Source organism: Ammospiza nelsoni, chromosome 3, assembly GCF_027579445.1.
Source record: "Ammospiza nelsoni isolate bAmmNel1 chromosome 3, bAmmNel1.pri, whole genome shotgun sequence".
Taxonomy (NCBI): domain Eukaryota; kingdom Metazoa; phylum Chordata; class Aves; order Passeriformes; family Passerellidae; genus Ammospiza; species Ammospiza nelsoni.
In genome coordinates this window covers 31,945,504-31,962,949 of record NC_080635.1, presented here as the reverse complement: position 1 = coordinate 31,962,949, position 17,446 = coordinate 31,945,504, and the positions used below count along the sequence as shown (strand labels likewise).

Below are 17,446 nucleotides of genomic sequence, written 5' to 3'. Positions count from 1 at the left end.
TCCTTAATGGGAAAAGACAAGCAGGATGGTAAGGCTGGGAGGGGAGATGCCCTGGGCAGGGGCCAGGCTTGTCCAGACCAGCGAGGAGGTCAAGGCACAACATTCCAGCTCCGGCTGTGCATACCAGGAGAGCAGCTGGTGGGCTGCTGCCAGTTCATTCCTGAGCAGCTGCGGGGCCCGGCACAGGGGCAGGGGGTGCAGGGTGCTTCACTGAGGGCCCCCTGCTGGCCCCAGGGCTCGATACTGACCCGTGGGACCTCAGCGAGGGTCCCACCATGGCCCAAGTCCAGCACAGGAGCACGGGGTGACATGTGTCACTCAAGAGATAACACCATCCCAGGGATGATGCTGGCACCTGCAGCACCATTTTCAGTCCCCCCTTCATACAGGCTTCATTGTCCCCCTGAGGCTGCTGCCAACCCAGAGCCTCCCCTCTCTCCTCCCCTGTGCTGGAACTTGGCCCCACAGCAACCCGCTGACGAATCCTGCCTGGAGTTCCTATGGCAGAAGCCAATTCCTCCCCCCCCACTAATCTGCCCGTGCATGCAGCCTCCACCTGCTGAGCCAGCGGAAGCCGTGCTCAGCCAGCCCCAGCCAGCGCCAGGGCTCTAAAACCCACTCTGGCTGCAGAGCCCGTAGGGTGGCAAAGCCTTTGCACCCTGGTCCTGCTGCTGTGGGAAATCCCAGTCCTGCTTGGCACCAGGCAGCGAGGAGTCTGCAGGCAGCATCACTTGGCACCAGGAGACTTGAGCTATCAAGGTAAGGGCAGGGTGCAGGCAGGGAGGTGACCAGAGTAAGCACTGTCCCTGCCGTGCCTTGTTCTGCCAGGCACCAAGGAGAGGGTCTGGTTCCAGCCTCCCGCGCTGAGCCAAGGTCTTGTCCCCCCTTTCGGCAGCTCGGCGGTCCTGCTCAAGGTCACCCTGCAGGCGGGAGCCTGTGCTGAGCTCTGGGGCCGTCACACAGAGGGACCCCAGCCCGGGTCCGAAGCTTTCTAGTCCCAGAGCTGCAGGGAGGGCTCGGAGCCTGACCCCGGCGCAGGCGGGACTGAAAGCGGGGAGCAGCAGTGGAGGGGCTGCCTGCCGGCACCCTGCCCTCCTTGCCTAGGCAAAAGGACAGCACGGCTGTGCCCCCTCCCAGGGCAGCAGGGCCAGCGGTCTGTTCCAGGAAGAGGGGAGACACTGGCGGAAAGCCAGAGCACCGGACATTCCTGTGCCGGAGCTGCGGTAGCGGGGCCACCCCAGCAGCCTCCCGCTCTCAGGTGCGGCCGGTGCAGCTGGGAGGTCAAAGCGGGGTGCGAGGGGAGGGGCACGGGGCCGCAGTCCGGCGGCCGCGGGGCCGAGGGCAGTCCCGGCCCGCCCGCGCGGTGCCCTTGGCGGGCGGGGAGCGCTAGGACCCGGCCTGCCGCGGCCGCCAGCGCTGGCACCGGGCGCCGCGGGACCGGACCGTGCCCTGCAGGCGGCGGCGCCGCGGGAAGGAGCCCGCAGCCCCCGGGGAAACGTGTAAGCGACGCGGCGGTGCCCCGGCTGCCTCCGGTGCGGGTGGGTGCTGGGGCGGCGCGGGGCCACGGCAGCGGCAGCGGCGCTCGGGGCAGCCCCGGCGGCCGTGAGGAGCGGCCGTCCGGCTGACTGTCCGGCCGTCCGACCGGGGCTCCGACCCCGGCGCGTTCGGCCCCGCTCCTGCCGGGACTGGGTGCTGCTGCTTTCCCTTCCCCTCCCTCTACAGGACCGCCGCGGGACCGGGGAGCCTGTCCCGGGAACGCAGTACCGCGGGGCAAGAAACGCTTCCCCTTTCGCCATCCCCTGAAACAGCCACCTGGGGACGGTGTTTGGTTACCCTGCCCATGGGGATGTCACCCGACCACTGGCACGGCCACCGCTTACTGGCCCCGTCACCCTTCTGTGTCAGTCCCAGCTTTCTGCGAGTGCTGGCTCCCTCCCTGCCCCGCCAGTCACACGTTCCTGTATGGCCTCGGGGGTGCCTCCACCACGGGGAACACCTCCAGGGAAACCTCCCCGTTCTTGGGGTTCCTGGGGCTCTGCCACCGCTCACCTCCCTGCCAGAACAACTTCTATCACCCCATTGGCCTCTGGCAGGCCCTTTGTCCCAGTAGCTGGGCACTGTCCCATGACCCTTTCTATTTGTCGGCTGACCGCTGGGAGCTTGCCCTGCCCGCTTGCACCATTCCCCATGCAGGTCCTTTCTCCCCAGGCACCATTCCCGGGCTGCCCTCGGTGTGATTTGGCCCAGGGCAGAGGTCCTGGCTGCATTCTGAGTCCAAGGCATGGCCCAAGGCTTGTTTGGAGGAGCCTGACCTCGCGTGCAGGCAGAAGTGAGGTGAAGAAACAGACAGAGCAGGGTTTGTAGCATGGCTCTTGACTCACATCAGTCCAAATCAGTGGTGCCTCTCAAGGTCAGGGCACTGCACTGCTGCCCCTGTAAAGGTCTTAGTGCAAGAGGTTAGAAAACAGGGTCCCCATTGCTGCTTTTTGTCCTTATCCCTTCAGTGCTCTGATGCTGTCCTGGGAAAGGAGGGAGCAGGTGCTGTAGGGGCTGAAATGGATCAGAAAATGTAGGGAGTGAGGGAAGCTGGCACAGCTGGCTGGTAGGAGATAGTGAAATTTATTAATGGTCCTCAGGCTTGTGCAGGGGAAGTGATGGAGGAGCACCAGCTGTGCTGCCCTGTTTTCTTCACAGACATATAAGTAATCCTGCCATTCCGTGCCAGGAAAAGCTCAGAGCATCCCTGAGGGCAAGCTGGGACCAGCAGGATGGGAGAGACCCGGCAGCAGTGGCAGAGAAGCCCGTCCTCCATCTGAGCAGGCAGCCCTGCCCTGAGCTATTACCAGCAACAAGACCCTGTAGGGCTCTCCAGAAAGCTAGCAGCTCTTTTCCTTCTTGAGAAGCCTGCTTTTTTGCAGGGAACCCAGCACCTCTGTGACTGCAGATGCAAAGCAGGGCCAGCAGCAGCACTGCTGGGAACTGCATAGCAGCTCAGCTCTGCTGTGAAGCTTCCCAACTTTACCATACAAGACACAGCCCTAGCAAAAGTCAGAAGAGACTTTCCCACCTGCTTGCATCCTCTGGAGATGGCAGATCCTGTGTGGAGAGTGGAGAAAGACAGGGGGTTGGTGATGTCTGCAGCTCCTCCCCAGAAGAGGGATCTTTGTGGGAAGCCAGCCACCCCTATTGTCCAGGCTGACTTTTGTCATCTGGCTTGCCAGAAAAGAGATTTACTGGGTCTGGGGCAGTGTTAGAAGAGCAGGCTGTTTCCCTGGAAACTGAGTCCCTATCAGCTGAGGATGGATATACAGGATAAAGCCTGAGGCTCTGAGTCCTTGGGAGGGTAGTGCCAGGAGACCCTCTTGTCCCTGAGGCATTGGGTCCCTGGCACAAGGCTGCTCCTGGATGTCTCACAGCCCAGGAGCAAGGAGAGAAGAAGGCAAGCTGCTTTTTGAAAAGTAACCTATGCTGCCTTTTGAGAAGTAACAGGTGCACTTCAATCCTTTTCCCATTCCATCCCTGTGGAACTTGGGGTTCTCAGCAGGGGACCAGCCAGAACTCCTTCCTCTGTGGCCTGCAGCTGAGCAGCAAGCACAGCCCTGCAGGACAGCTACCGTGCTCAGGGTGACTGTCACAGTCTTATGTCCTCATGTGATCCATCCTGGCCCTGAAATCTGCTTCCCAACACTATCCCTGCCCTTCTGCACAGTGTGTTACCTGTAGGCAACCTCTGCTTCTTTAAACCACCTTCAAACAAAAAGCTCCTGCTTCTGCCCTCGGACTTCCCTGCTTACTCCCAGATTTCCCAGCTCCCACTCATCCCCAGTCCTTCCATGGGTTAGCACAGCACACACAACAAGCCTACACTTCGGGGTGCCCTGTCCCACTTTGTGCACTTGGATCCCAGTGCCATTTATTCCCCCATCTCCCTGCTGCCGCTCACTGCCTCCTCATCCTCATGGAGGATGAGGATGCTCACCCTAGTGCTCAGGGCCGTGCCTGCCCTCCCCGAGGGGTGGCTTGGGATGCCTCTCCACCGTGGAATGCCAGACCCTCTCCCACCAGCCGCCGGCTCGCCAGTGCTGCCCTCCCTCCACGCTGCTTCCCCACGCTGGCTCCCGCATTCCGCGGAGCCGCTTAAGCCCGCGCCCGGCTAATTCCTTCCCCGTGCGCTCCCCGTGCGCCCCCCGTGCGCTGCCCGTGCGGTGCTCCCGGAGCGCTCTCCCGGTCACGCCGCCAGGCGGCAGCGCCGGCCCGCGCCCGCCGATGAGTTTGGGGGATTCAGCGCCGAGCCGGGGCGGCCCCGGAGCCGCTGGGGATGGGGCGGCTCTGCAGAGGGAGTGGGAAGGGGCCCGACGCCAGTGCCTCCCCCAGGGACAGGCGAACGCTGCCGCGCTCCCCGGCAGCACGGCCGCGGGGCACTGCAGGCTCCCAGCCCCTCGTGTGAGGGGTGCGGGACGCCCCGAGGTTCCCTCCTCCCTGGTCCGTGCTAGAGCATCCTCTGCCCACCGGTGGATTCTCGGCTTTGCAGAGGGGCTGAGGAAGGGGGGGAGGGCAGTCCCAGCGGTACCCTGGCAGCTGGGCTGCTGGTCATGGGTTTGGCCTGCCCTTCTTTTGATGTCCCATGTTTGTGCTCCACTGGGTGGCCTGGGGGCCTGGTTTCGGCCTGGGAACCCGCGGAAGCATGACTGGCAAGGAGCAGAAATGATGAACGGCTGGTACTGTTGGAAGCTGTGGGAAAGGGCCCTCCTGGAGACCTCCCTGGGGGATGTTTAGGAGCATTCAGCCGCAGCTCCGCTGCTGATTCGCCCAAAGGGGAAAGCATGACTGGATGGACTTAGTCTCCAGACAGGATTTAGTCAGCCCTGCCAGACATTTGCACAGAGCAGAATTCCGCCATGCCAGCCAGCAAATGTCGGGCCAGGCATGGACCAGGGCTGGCATGTCTGGGAGAGCTCCTGGACCTGGGTTTGGAGCCCTCATCTCTGCAGGTGGCTGCGTGCCATGGTCCCTGTGGTGCCACGGAGTGACCACAGAGACTGCCCAGGGAGCAGGCTGGCTGGGAGAACAGGCAGGCACCTGGGCCCTGCCCTGCCAGGCAGGGTGAGCACACTCTGGCTGCAGCAGCATCCCCCAAGAGCTGGAGCATGGCTCTGTCTGCTGCTACCAAGGTGCCTCGGGGAAGCTGATGGGGAGCCATGGCTTCCATGGATATCCTCCAGATATCCTCTGGATATCCTCCAGAGCTGGCATTCACCCATCCTACAGAAAGCCACTCTGTGCCTTTTAGATGGCTCTCAGAAACCCTGGGAGTCACTGGGTACCTGGATCCACTGGGCTGTAGATGGACTTTGTCAAAGAGGGACCTGGACCACACACAGGTGCCACCCCTCTTCCTCTCACCAGGTTCCCTGGTTCCCAGCAGCGCACAGCTCCCCTGCAGTGTTTTACAAGTGTGGCTGAGTGCCAGCCACTTCTTTCTTAATGGCTGTGCTCCATCGTGGGAGACTGGTGCTGCCAGTTAAGGAGGAGGATATGCCCCCGGCACTGCTTCAATGGGCCAGATGACCTTGGCTATAGAGTGGCTCCCTCTGCCAGCACCAGCTCCATCCTCAGCCAAGGAGACCTGGAGTGACACCATGACAGGGTGCTTGGAGTGGTCTGTGCCCTGAATGCCACAGGGTGTTCCTGCCTGCCGCTGAGCCAGGGGTTAACCCTGCCTCCCCTGGTACAAGTGGGAGCCTGAACTGTGTGTCTTGAGTTTATCCAAGTCTCAGCTTGGGCCCTGGCAGGTGGAGACTGCCTGCAGTGAGGTAACACTTCACCCTTGGCCCTTGGCGGCACAGCTGTCACTCAGTAACTAGCACCCAGCAGCTCAGCTGCTAATTGGTACCATTAGTCAGTATTTACTCCCTTAATGCTTGTAGGAGAAAGCAAATGGGCAGCTGGAGCTCAGGAGAGGGCAGCAGCAGTGCAGGGAGGGAGGCAGAGGGATGGGGATGGGGATGGAGGAGGGAAGGATTGCTCGTGGAAGGATTGTGCCCAGGAGATGGTGAGGATGGGAGACCCTCAGAAGTGATTTGGGCAGAGGGGCTCGTGTCCCCCTGCCTGACAGCAGGGAGATGTCCTGTGTCCCAAAGATGCTGCTGTTCCACTGGGCAGGCTGCCCCCGCCTCCAACATCCTGAGAGGGGGCTGGAGCTTGACTGGACCCCACTGTGCATGCCAGGTCCCAGGAGCCCTGTAGGCACCATGGGCCCCTTGCTGAGCTGTGTCCAATCAGTGGACAATGGGATTTGTTTCTGCTTGCCCAGCTGGAAAACACCCATGGCCCTGCCACTGGGCTGGAGGCGTGTGGAGGCCCTTCCTTGTCATGTCTCCAGACCATTTGCTCACCAGGGCTGTGAACGCTTCAGATGTCACCACATTGCAGCTCAGTGCTACCAGCGAAGGGCGATACTTAGCATGGGGAGGTGGCAGGGATAGCAAGGGCCTCTCTCTCCCTTGCCTTTCCTGGCAGGGTTTCACCCAGGGCTGCTCTGCTGCTGCTGCTGGCAGCGAGGTCCTGCTGCCCTCAGGCCACTAGTGAAGAAGTCACAGGCAGCTGCCTGACTTTATCCCTGCAGGTCAAGCCGTGCAAGGAAGCAGAGGGAGGACAGGATGCTGGAGGTCTGCGTGGCTCCCTGCAAGCAGTGATGTGCCAGCTGGATCTCTGTGCCACAAGCAGAGTTCAGGAGGGTACCGCAGCCCACTCCTTCCCCAGCTCATCCCAGCAAGGCTCAGGCCAACAGGTGAGCATGACCTCATCACAAAATACAGGGCAGGTCACCAAGAGCCCAGAGATCACCGTCAGGAGTCCTGCAAGCAATGACTGGAGATCTCCCACCCCAAAAAGAGTGCCAGCAGCTCTTCAGCCAGGATCCTGCGCCAGGGCCAGCCAGGACCAGCAAGGGAATAGCAAAACTAAAATGATCAGTCCCCAAGCCATTCGCTGACCTCAGCAACAGGCTGAGATGCTTTGTTGGCTATCAAAGCATCCATGATCACTGCAGTCTTGTTATAACTGGATTCCCAGGAGCCTGTAGTAGTTTTTTTTTTCCCTCATTAGCTAATAGATTAATAACCTGCTGACACTTGACAGAGGTTCAGCATCTTCTATGTTTCCCTTCATGCGACTAATTAAAATGCCCCTTTTCCCCCTTTCCCCGTGCAGCTGCCTTGTCACACATGCAGGCAGTTGGATACAGCTGCTAATCTGTTTGCCATTCCACTCCTGCCTGCCTGCTCTGCCTTTCAGACATACTGGCTCTCTGTTTCTCTGCTCTGGGGCACCGAGGGCCAATGCAGAGGCTGTATGAGCTGACCTGCCCATGCCTTCCTGTGGAATGGGGCAGGCAGCATCCAGTGGAGGAAAATGCAGTCGGTGTGGATCATGCTTACAAAGGGAAGGGTGCTTTTGCAATAGAAAGGAGAGCTGGATGGCATGCAGTTCCCTGGCCTCAGCTCTGCTGCTGGCTGATGGTCTTGCCATGCCTCAGTTTACCCTGTTCCTAGCACAGGCACATTACAGGGAAAGGGAAATCTCACTGCAGAGGAGGGCTGGTGGGTTAATTAATGTATGGTTGCAAAGTGCTTGCAAATCTCCAAGGAAAACGGTGGACGTGGGTGCCAAGTGTAAAGGATTCTGGAAACATTAAGTGCCTGCAAATACTGCCTAGCTCCTCAGGCCCTAAAACTCTAATATTGCCCAAGAGGCACTAAAAATATTCCTTTAGCTCTTATGATGCAATAACCTCTGCCTGGAATAAATCTCCCTTTTTGCTCTTGCTTTCCAAACCAGCTGTTTGTTTGTTTTCCCCTTTTTGGATTTTACAGCTTTAGTTAAAGCAGGGAATTGCTGCAAGGGAGAAGGGGGGGAAAAAAAGCAGCTTTTGTGAAAGGTTTGGCGTGAAAGCAAGCGTCACTGAAGGGAGAGCTCTTTGCCTGTTTGTTCTGCCTGTCACAAACTAGCTGTGAGCAGAGCGTACAAGCTGGGCTCCAGGTGATGGCATCGCAATGCCTGCAGTGCATGTTTGAGTTTTCAGAAAGAAAACTCAAAGGGCTGGGCTGCTTCAGCCCCTCCAGCATGTCCATGGGACTCCCAGCCTTATTTATGTAAGGGAGAGGCTTTGCTGGCTGCCTTCCTCCCTTGCTTTCTCCCTTTGCTCTGGGGAGTGCAGCCATCTGCCAACAGCAGCAGCGTGTTCTGGCACTGAGCTGCTGCTTTGGGGATGGAGAGGGTGGGAACAGTGCAAGCCCCTGGGCCCCACTCAAGGCTGCCTTTTCTCCTTGCCCGAATTACACACAGGAGAAACACCCAGCTCTGTGGGTCATCCAGTGGTGGGCCCAGTACCAGGGCTGGGCAAAGCACAGCTGTTTCCAGTTTGGAGAAGAGGCTATTTTCGTAGCTGTTTGCTGTTTCTAGGAGGTTTGTTATTGTACACACAGAGGTGAAGATGATAACATGACAGCCACTAGGGAGCAGAGAGTTCTTCAAATGCAACACCTTTGCCAAGATGAAGCAAGGCCACTTGGCCCTGTAGCAAGAGCTCATGTTTTTGGGGCAATAAATGAGTTGTTATTGGCTGTGCAATTTGTTACCTTCCCATGTACCGTAGAGGAGGTGTCACCCCTCTGAAAAAGCATGCTGCTATTGACATTACACAACCCAAGGACTTGCATTGCTCTTGGGAGCAGCTGAGCTCCCTGAGGGGCTAAAGTGCCTCTATGGAGAAGAGAGCTGTGAGCGAAATGTCTCCTGTCCTGCAGCAGCCAGGGCTGGATTTTAAAGGACACTCACTCTCTCCCAGACTTAGCCTGCTTCACCCCACGGTGTCTTGCTCGCTCCAGGTCTTCTGGCTGCACAAGAGAAGACACTGTTAGACCCTGTCCTGAAGGCTGGTGATGGGTGGGGGCACAGGTCTCTGCAGGGCAGCAGCCAGCAGCTGGTGCTGTGTGTAGGAGCTGGAAGCCGCCCCTGTCCGTACCTCCCTGGGGTCTGTCTGTCTGTCTGCTGGCCTCCTGTCTGCCTGTGGTCACCAGCGGCTGGGACACAGCTCAGCGCTAATGGATTTCATCCCCCATCTCCAGTGAGAGCGTCTCTGTGGAGAGAGGTTTGATTCCGGTGATTGGGGAGTGGCTGTGCAGACAGGACCAGAGCTGCAAATTAGAGAACATTTAATCCTGTGCTTTGGTGCTGGTAAGTGCTACAGCCCTGCTGCTGAAAGCCTGGGGTGAGGCAGCGGCTGCACCCGCCCTGTCCTGAAGGAGAAACTTCCTGGAATATCCACTCAAAGGTAAATTTTGTGGTGTTTCTCCTCCCGATGGGGTCCGAGGTTATAATGGTTGAGGCTGAGAGCTTTGTCCTGGGTTCTGGAGCCACAAGTGTCAGTTTGGCTGGGCAGCACCCGTCTGGACCCTGGGCTCAAGTTCCTGGGGGAATTGGTTCTCACAGCTTTTAGTCTGTGCTAAAGTTGGAGCTTATTTAGAAAAAAAAATTGTAGAGATGCTCAAATGTTAGCTCATGCTGCTGAGCAGCAAGTGTGGATATCACAAGGAGAAACACGCTGCCCAAGCTGCTGTGGCATTCATGTTCCAGGGACTACTAAGGGGGCTTGTGGGGCTCTGTGGGTGACAAAATGGCACATCTCAAAGCTAGAGAGGAGGTGACATAAGACATCCCAAGCGGATGACCTTGTGTTGATGTTTTGTTTGGATTTTGCAGAGAAGAGGGGAGATGGGAGAGGAGAGAAAAGATGAGGCAAGATGGGGAGAAGAGAGGTCTTGTCTCTGTTGCAGCTTACCCAGAAGACTTTCCAGATCAGAATGGCTTACAGAAAGGGGGCTGAGAAAAGGCAGGCCCAAGGTTTGGATCTGTCATTGCCTGGGAGATGCAGCCTGGGAGCTTTAATTGGAGATGAGAGCTTTTAAATTTAATTTGATCTGATATGGATCTTAAATTTAAGGAAAGAGCCTCCTGTTGTACTATCTGGCAGCATTGTCTGCGCTCTCCTCATGTTGTTAGGGTACCCTGCTACCTGCTCCCAGAAGCCCATAACCATGACAAATATCCATGGCCAGTGCAGAGGGAGAGAGCCAGCTGCAGAGGCTGCCTCTGAGCAGATCAGCGGAGAGGTCTTTTCCTCAGGGTGAGACTCGCAGTGTCACTGCTGCAGATCAGAAAGCACCGGTAGCTGTCTCAGCCCTGTTACCACTGCCTTTTTCTTGGGCTTTGAGGACTTTTTTGCTTATGTGGTAATGTTTTGTAGGTCTGTCTTAAAATACAAGCTTGGTGCTTGGATCTTGCAGGAAGATGTGTGTTAGGGATCATCTTGCCGAGAGAGCGTGAGAACAAGAATCTGCCAGAGCTTTTGGGGGTGTTTTAACTTCTGGTTTTAATTTCTAACCCAAAATGATCACCATCTGCAGAGAATTTTCTGAGGGTGTTTATTAATGGAACAAATATTTTTTTTGCAGTCAAAGCTGCTTCAAGGACTTTCTGGTGCCACTGCCTGTGCCTGCAGAGCACAGAGAATGGAGAGAGCCAGGAGGGCCCGGTTTTCCTTTAAACACCCAGCTACATAAAAAAAAAAAAAATTCTGTCACTGTTTAACTGCACAGATATAAGGTTAAATTCAGGTGCATTCCCCTCTGCTGAGGGACAAAGTACCTGGGGAATCCTCCACGTTTGCACTTCAGCTGAGCAACATATTGTGATCTCAGCAGAGTAGATATCAGTTCTGGAGAGATAGGAACCTGGAGGCAGCAGCCATAAGAAACTAACCTTAGAGTTTGTGCCTGCCCTTTGGATACTGAGTACACCCAGTACTTATAACCTACAAATACAGGGGATTGCTAAGGTGCACAGGGCTCTGCCCATTGCCTGCAATGCTGGGTAGCACCACCAAGAACACACAGTGCAAAAAGCTGTCTTCAGTCCTTTCTGTGACTTACAGAATCATAAATGGTTTGGGTTGAAAGGGGCCTTAAGGACCATTAAGTTCCAATCCCCCTGTCATGGGCAGGGATGACACCCACTAACTCAAGAAAATAATTTTATATATATATATATATAATATACATATTTATACACACACACATACACATGTGTGCAAAGGATCTTTCTGAGGCTGATGTTACAGCCCTTGGTGCTGAAAATAAGGTGCCTTTGCATATATATATGTGTGTGTGTGTATAAACATGCATATGTATATTTTTGTATACAAATATATGTATATATTATGTATACACAAATATGTATAGCTATATATGTGATATATATGTATATATATCGCACCCTTATGTGGTGACTGCCAGCAGAGTGTTTTTGTCTGAATTAGAACGCAGCATAGGGCACAAGTGAGGAACTGGGGGCCAGTTCACACTCCATTTAGAGCCGTAATTTAATGCGTGGCTCCCTTTAGAGCTGTAATATCGACTAACGCACGGGCATTGAGACAAGCGCGGTGCTGGGTGCGGCTCGGGAGTTAGAGGGCGCTTGCTTTGCGCTCCCTCCCCGAGGAGCAGCGGGGCGGCCCGGAGGGTTTCCCGCCAGTGCAGGGGGTGGGGATGGGAGGCGCGGAAATGGGGGGAGCCAGGGCGGGCGGGCCGCGCTCGGGGACGGCGGCGGAGCGCCGGGCGGCGCGGGGAGCGCGGCGCAGGTGGGTTCGCCCCGAGGGGCGCACGGCTGCCGCGGGGGAGAGCGGCTCTTCTCAACCCTCTTCTCCCGGGGGCCCGGGGAACGGGGAGCGGGCGGGAAGCGGGAAAACCCGCCGCCTCTCCCACGCGGGAACCGCGTGGCGCTGAAGGCGGAGTTTACAGCGAGGTTCGGAGGCGGCGGGTTTCCATCCGCGCCGGGGACAGAAGCGGAGGCAGGCAGCGGTGCGCGCTCCAGTTCCAGGTACTGGGTCAAAGTCGCCGAGCTTTTGGCCACCCAGCCCGGCTCCCTGCGAGGCTCCTGGCGGCGTTTCAGAGCTGCCGGTGCGTGGGGAACCTTCAGAGGGAGCCGGGGGATTCCCCGAGCGCAGGACTCGGCGGCGCAGCGTGCGGGGAGGCGGCGTGCGAGTCGCGGCTTGGGGCACCGGGCGAGGGATGTGCGATACGTAGATGCTGCTTTTCGGGGAGAGTCCTTCCTGGCTACCTTGCACGGCAACTACAAATCCCCTCTCGCAGTCACTGCCGCGGGGAGAGCATGTCATTTTGGGGATGCGGAGCGGCCGGCACGTGGCTCTGGGGATGCGGAGCGCAGTGATGCTCTGATACCTGGGATGCAGGACTGCACCGAGGGGATTGTGCCGCGGTCCTGCGGCTGCAGAGGTGCACATCCCTGCCGGGGGATGCGTGTGCACGGCAGTGTCTGCCAGCCTGCCTCAGCCGCGGGTGTGGGGGGACCCGCTGGCAGGTGCGTGGGCACGGTGCCATGTGCTGCTGTGCGAGAAGTGGGGCAGAGCCCCCTTGGCTGACAGAAAAACTGCTGGGTCGGGGTTGCCCCACGTCCTGCTCAAGAAAATCCTGCCTGTGGGATGATTTCAGTGAGTGTTTCTTTCCATTCCTGAGTAAACCGTCAGCGTTAATGGAGAGCGGGTCCAGGCAGAAGTGCCAAGAGCTCCTGTGGAGCCCTTTTGTGCTGTCCTCCTCCTCACCTCTGTAGTTAAATCTGAGGCTCACACCCCTGCTAGATGCTAATAGTGCCAGACCAACACAGTCCCTGCCTGTACTCAGCAGCGCTCCCATCTGCCTCTCGGGAATGGGCTGTGGAATTGCAGACTGTGTGGGAAGGCAGCAGCAGCTAAGCCCTTGAGCTGTGGGATCGCAGACAAGTAAAGCCTGTGTCCTTGATCCCAGGGCTAGGGGCTGCAGGAGGAATTTGTGCAGCTGTTGGCCACAGCTGGATGCACTTCCCGACTGCTCCGAAACAGAAAACAACCCAATGGCCCCTCAGTTGCCTGTTGTGAGCAGACATAGTTGAGGGACTTGTGTGAGTGCCGACATGGGAAATCCCACTCCCCTTCTGCACTGCATCCCAGCTTGGTGACATTGTTCCCACTCACCAGCACCTGCAAGCTGCTGGACAGCCTCAGGCTCCCTCAAGCCTGCCTTCTCTACAAAGCTGTCTCAGGATGTGACTGTGCAGGGATGCTTTTCCCTTGGGTTCACTGGTTGTCTTTGTGCAGCTCATGGGCCACTGATGGTGTCAGTCCAGTGCTGACACCACACATATGCCCCCCAAAGCACTCCTGCTCCTGCCATTGTTCTTTGCTCCTGGAAAAGACAGGTAGGCTTGCTCTTGGCTCACCAAAAAGCTTTTCAAAGAGCAAAGGCACTTTCTTCTCAGCACCAAGGGCTGTAACAGCAGCCCCAAAAGATGCTTGGCAGGATGACTCGTCCCTCCACAACTAGAGGTAGAGGCTGTACCAGATACCTGGAGTGAGGAGGCTGAAGAAATTCATTTCAGCTTAAATCAGCAGATGTGGCACCAGCAGACAGGACAGTATGGTACCTCCGTCCTGCAGTTGGTCCTCTTCTCCTCACCAAGCTGCATAATTAACTACTGGCATCAATTCTCCAGCATGGCATGGCTGCTCTCATTATCTTGGGCTGGGAGGTGTTAATGAGCCTCTTCCTCTTTAAAGATGAGCCATGGGCTTTGTTGTTGCCCTGGCCTGACCTGTCTTACTCTTTGTTGTGGTGTGGGGGTAAGCCAGGGTGCGGAGGACAAGGCACGCGTTCACCCGCTCCCGTGCTGCACCTTCTTCACTGCCCAGCTTCCAGCTTCATTCCCAGTTCTCCTGGCAGAGGCACGGCCTAGGGACCAGCCCATTGGGAAAGAGGGAGACCAGGATCACCTGTGTGTCCTGTCCAAGTGGGAAGGCACCAGCCGCTGGCTATAGGAAGCCAGCAAAGAGCTTCTGGTGGTTTCCATGGGACACGTGTAGATCTTGGTTGTTTTTGTTCAGTACAGCATTCAGGCCCTTGGCAAATGTTACGGAAGCTGCCAACGCCCGCTCTCATCCAGGGAATTCTGTTTGCTTGTGGTCCTTGCCAGCTCCATACTGACCCCACAGTGTAAAGCTTGCTTACATTCCTGAGTCTTCCCAACTCTGAGCTCTGGCCTGAGACCCCTCCCAGCCCAGCCCAGCACTGCTTGGAGCTGCAGGACTGCCAGCTCTCAGAGTCTCATCTCCATGCTGACTTGTGCTCAGCTGCCAACAAACTGAGGCCCAGAGCACTATGCAAAATGAGCTACAGGCATGAGCTGGGCAGGAGTCAGGGTTTTACTTACCACACAGCTATCTTTGATTAAGCAGCACTATAAAGACTAATTGCTTCTTAGGTTAAAAGTGTGCAAGACGTGAGATGGGGAAAGAAGTGTGCAGAGTAGGGGCAGAGCTTGGATGGGTTTGGTTACAGCAGGATGTGTGGTCTGGAGGGACTCAGTTCCCCAGCTGAGGCCGCAACACATCTTCCATTCCATCTTCCGCTCCAGATTCTGTGGACCTAGCTGGGGGGTGGGGGAGGCTATACATGATCTCTGGGGTCCCTGTGTGACAGAAGAGCTGTGATGCTGCATGAGGAATGCATCTGAGGATTGTTGTTCCCGTAATACAAGGGAAGCTGTTGCGTAGGAAGAACGCTAGTATGTTCTTTGTAATTTTGTTGCTGATGGCAATGGTCTGAGAAATGTCCCTGTTGTGACCTTTGGGTCCTGCTCTGGCTTGGAGCAGGCTTTTTCCTGGTTTTGCCATTCCCCAAGAAAGGGCAAGCTTAAAGCTCTGTGTGTGTAGCTGTCATGCACTAACTATGACACAGATTGGGGAGCCTGGTATTCTGGGTGCAGTGCTCAAGGCTCTCTTTCAGCCTCTTGGTTAAGCTGTGGGAGAGCACAGTCAGGCTGCATCTCCAGCAGACGGACTTTCCCTGGGGCCAAAAGGGAGCAGAGGCCCACTGGCTGCCCATGGCTCGTGCAGAAGCTGTCAGCAGGAAGTCAGGCACATTTCCGCAGAGCCCGCTTGCTTCTTCCCATCACACGACTGCCAGCGAGACTTGCCTTAGTTCATTTCCTTTAGGACTAGTCTGATAGGAAGGCACCTCGCTGTGAAATTTCCAGCTGGAAATTCCTGGAGTGAGCAGACCAGGAAGGTGCAGAGGGAGGAGGTGAAGAGCAGGGCTCGGAGGGACGTGACTGGGTGGGCAGCAGCAGTGGGACTGGAGGGTTGTGCCAGCCTGCTCTAGCCTGGTACTGAGGTTCAGTCACGGCAGCAGGACTGTGTCATCAGCTGTGCTGTGCCAAGGGCAAGCCAACCATCCACCTGAATGTCTATCTGTGGCCCCAGACTGGCACTGAAGTGGCTCCAGCCTCCTGCAAAGCTGCTGGAAAGAAGGGTTCCTGCCTGGGTTGCCCTGCTTGGCGTCTCCTCTGCTGCCCAAGCTGTGGCTCCAAGCATGGTCCTCATCCCTGCCTGGTTCATTTTGCCCAGCACCTCCAGCCATGGACACAGTTACACCTGTGGCTAAGGGCTGTTCACCTGGTTCGAGCCCGTGAGTGCTTTGGAGTTTCACTGGAGTTTTTGTGCATGGTCATAGTAAACCCTTCATGAGAGAAACTCCCCTGTTTTAAGCTTGGGGATAACTCCTGGAGAACAGCCAGGGAGGAAGGAGGGTCTGGTGGCAGATCTGGCTTCTCAGTCCTGCCCGAGGCTCAGGGTTGAAGGAGATGCCAGCCTTATCTGTCTTGCCTGCTCTGCCTGTGACAGGCAGTGTAATTTCCTGGCCTCAGGACCAAGTTGGAGGCAATTGAATTTTTTATCCTCCCTTAGTGCTGTACCCTCATTTCCCTGATGATATTTGCTCTGGACTGGACTTCAGCCCCCACAGGAAGACCACTGCTGCAAGAAGCACACAGTGCATGGTGCTTTCATCCCATCAGGGTTTGTAGGTGTTGGGCTGTGGCTGAGGTTGGGTGGGTCTTGATGGCATCCTGGCAAGAGCACAGGAGTGTTATCCATTTACCACAGGAGGATGCAGACCAACAGCAACACAGCCAAGCTATTATGGAGTGATCCACCCTACCCTGCAGCTTCTTCTTCCCATCTTCACACCCTCTCCTCGTGGCAACACACACAAGGCTGGCATGTTTGTGTGGTGAACCACGTCAGGACACTGATCTGCTAGCATGTTTCTGAATAGGGCTGGAGGCAGCAGCTGCGGGGTGCCCACGTGGTGTGGGTCAGAATCTGAATCCATGCCTTGCAGGGATATGAGGAAGGTGCAGAAGAGCACTGCACTCCCCCTGCCTGGGCTCTGCAGCTGGGCTTGCTCCAAAAGTGGAGCCTTTGACCAGAAACTATGCCCAGCATCAGTAAATAGCCTGGCAATTGATCCTCAACACACAAGTCTGCTGAGCCTCCCTTCCTTCCCTGTGGCTGTGAAGGGGATGCAGGGTGTCAGAGGGACTGCTCCAGCAAGGCTCAGGCCCTGGGCTCCCTATCACCTGGCATCACTGTGGAGGTACCTCAGCATCCACCCAGGCATGCCCTGACACCTTGCCAGATGGCCAGCTCACCTCAGTGGAGGCTGCTGGAACCTTGGGTCTCCCAGCTGGGTGTCTAGAGCTGCCTTCATCTCCTCTGCTCCCTACATTAATCTGGGGAGGCTCAGAGGCTTCTGGAGCCTGCCAGCCTATGCCAGTGGCTGCAAAGTGGCATTTCCACAAGAGCAGAGCACTCAGTGGCTCTCATGCAGAGTTTTTTGTGCTTCCCTGAGACATCCTGAGGATGCTCAGGGTGCCAGACAGGCTGCGATACAATGGCTGTGGCACACTGGGCGGTGGCTGTTTGCACTGACAACATAGCAGCACAGGCTGGGATTTGGAGGGGATGTGACTTGCTCTTTCCCAGCTTGTGGCTGGGCTTATTATTGTTGGTTATGTGTGAGATTCTGTTCTATGGCATTTGGGCAGACACGGCAGTCCCCACCTCCTGTTTGCTCTCCCCGCCTGATCCTACTTGCATAAAGATTTTCCTGTTTGCCGCTGTTTAGCCAAGGCCAGTGCCAAGGGTGGGAGGTTTGGGCTCTGACTTATTTGCTCCGAAGGAGGTGTCTGCCTCAAGTCTTGCTTTGGCTCCTCATGTGAGACCTCAGTCCTGCCAGGCTGTTTGGGGAAGCTGAGTTATTCAGGGAAGAGGGTGCTGGAGATGGTGCTCCTGCCCTGGCTGTTTGCTCCAACTCCTTTGCTCCCACCACATCGCTGCCTCCCTGCCTTTCCGCTCCTCGCTCTACAGATCGTGTGTTGAACTCACAGCTCTGCTGTGTCTGCCACAGAACAGGGATATGAAAACCCAGCTCTCAGCAGGCAGCATCTTCCCTGCTGGGAAATGTGCAGGTGTGTGTGGCTCCTCTAGTCCCTTCAG

The 17,446-nt window shown here is 56.7% G+C and overlaps 1 protein-coding gene across 5 annotated transcripts in view; it reads left to right on the top strand.

The window, feature by feature from the left end:
• The first annotated feature begins 580 nt into the window (after nucleotides 1-580).
• Nucleotides 581-17,446, top strand: part of SLC29A1 (solute carrier family 29 member 1 (Augustine blood group)) — a 33,608-nt gene continuing 16,742 nt past the window's right edge. Inside the window, exons 1-2 of one of the 5 annotated variants that reach the window (XM_059469162.1) lie at nucleotides 581-759; nucleotides 6,626-6,790. The gene's annotated coding sequence lies outside the window, so the exon portion shown is untranslated. Of the gene's footprint in view, nucleotides 760-6,625; nucleotides 6,791-9,218; nucleotides 9,238-9,281; nucleotides 9,335-11,675; nucleotides 11,699-11,892; nucleotides 11,938-17,446 lie in introns of those variants that run through there. The other 4 variants (XM_059469167.1, XM_059469166.1, XM_059469164.1 and 1 more) reach the window with 4 other exon arrangements.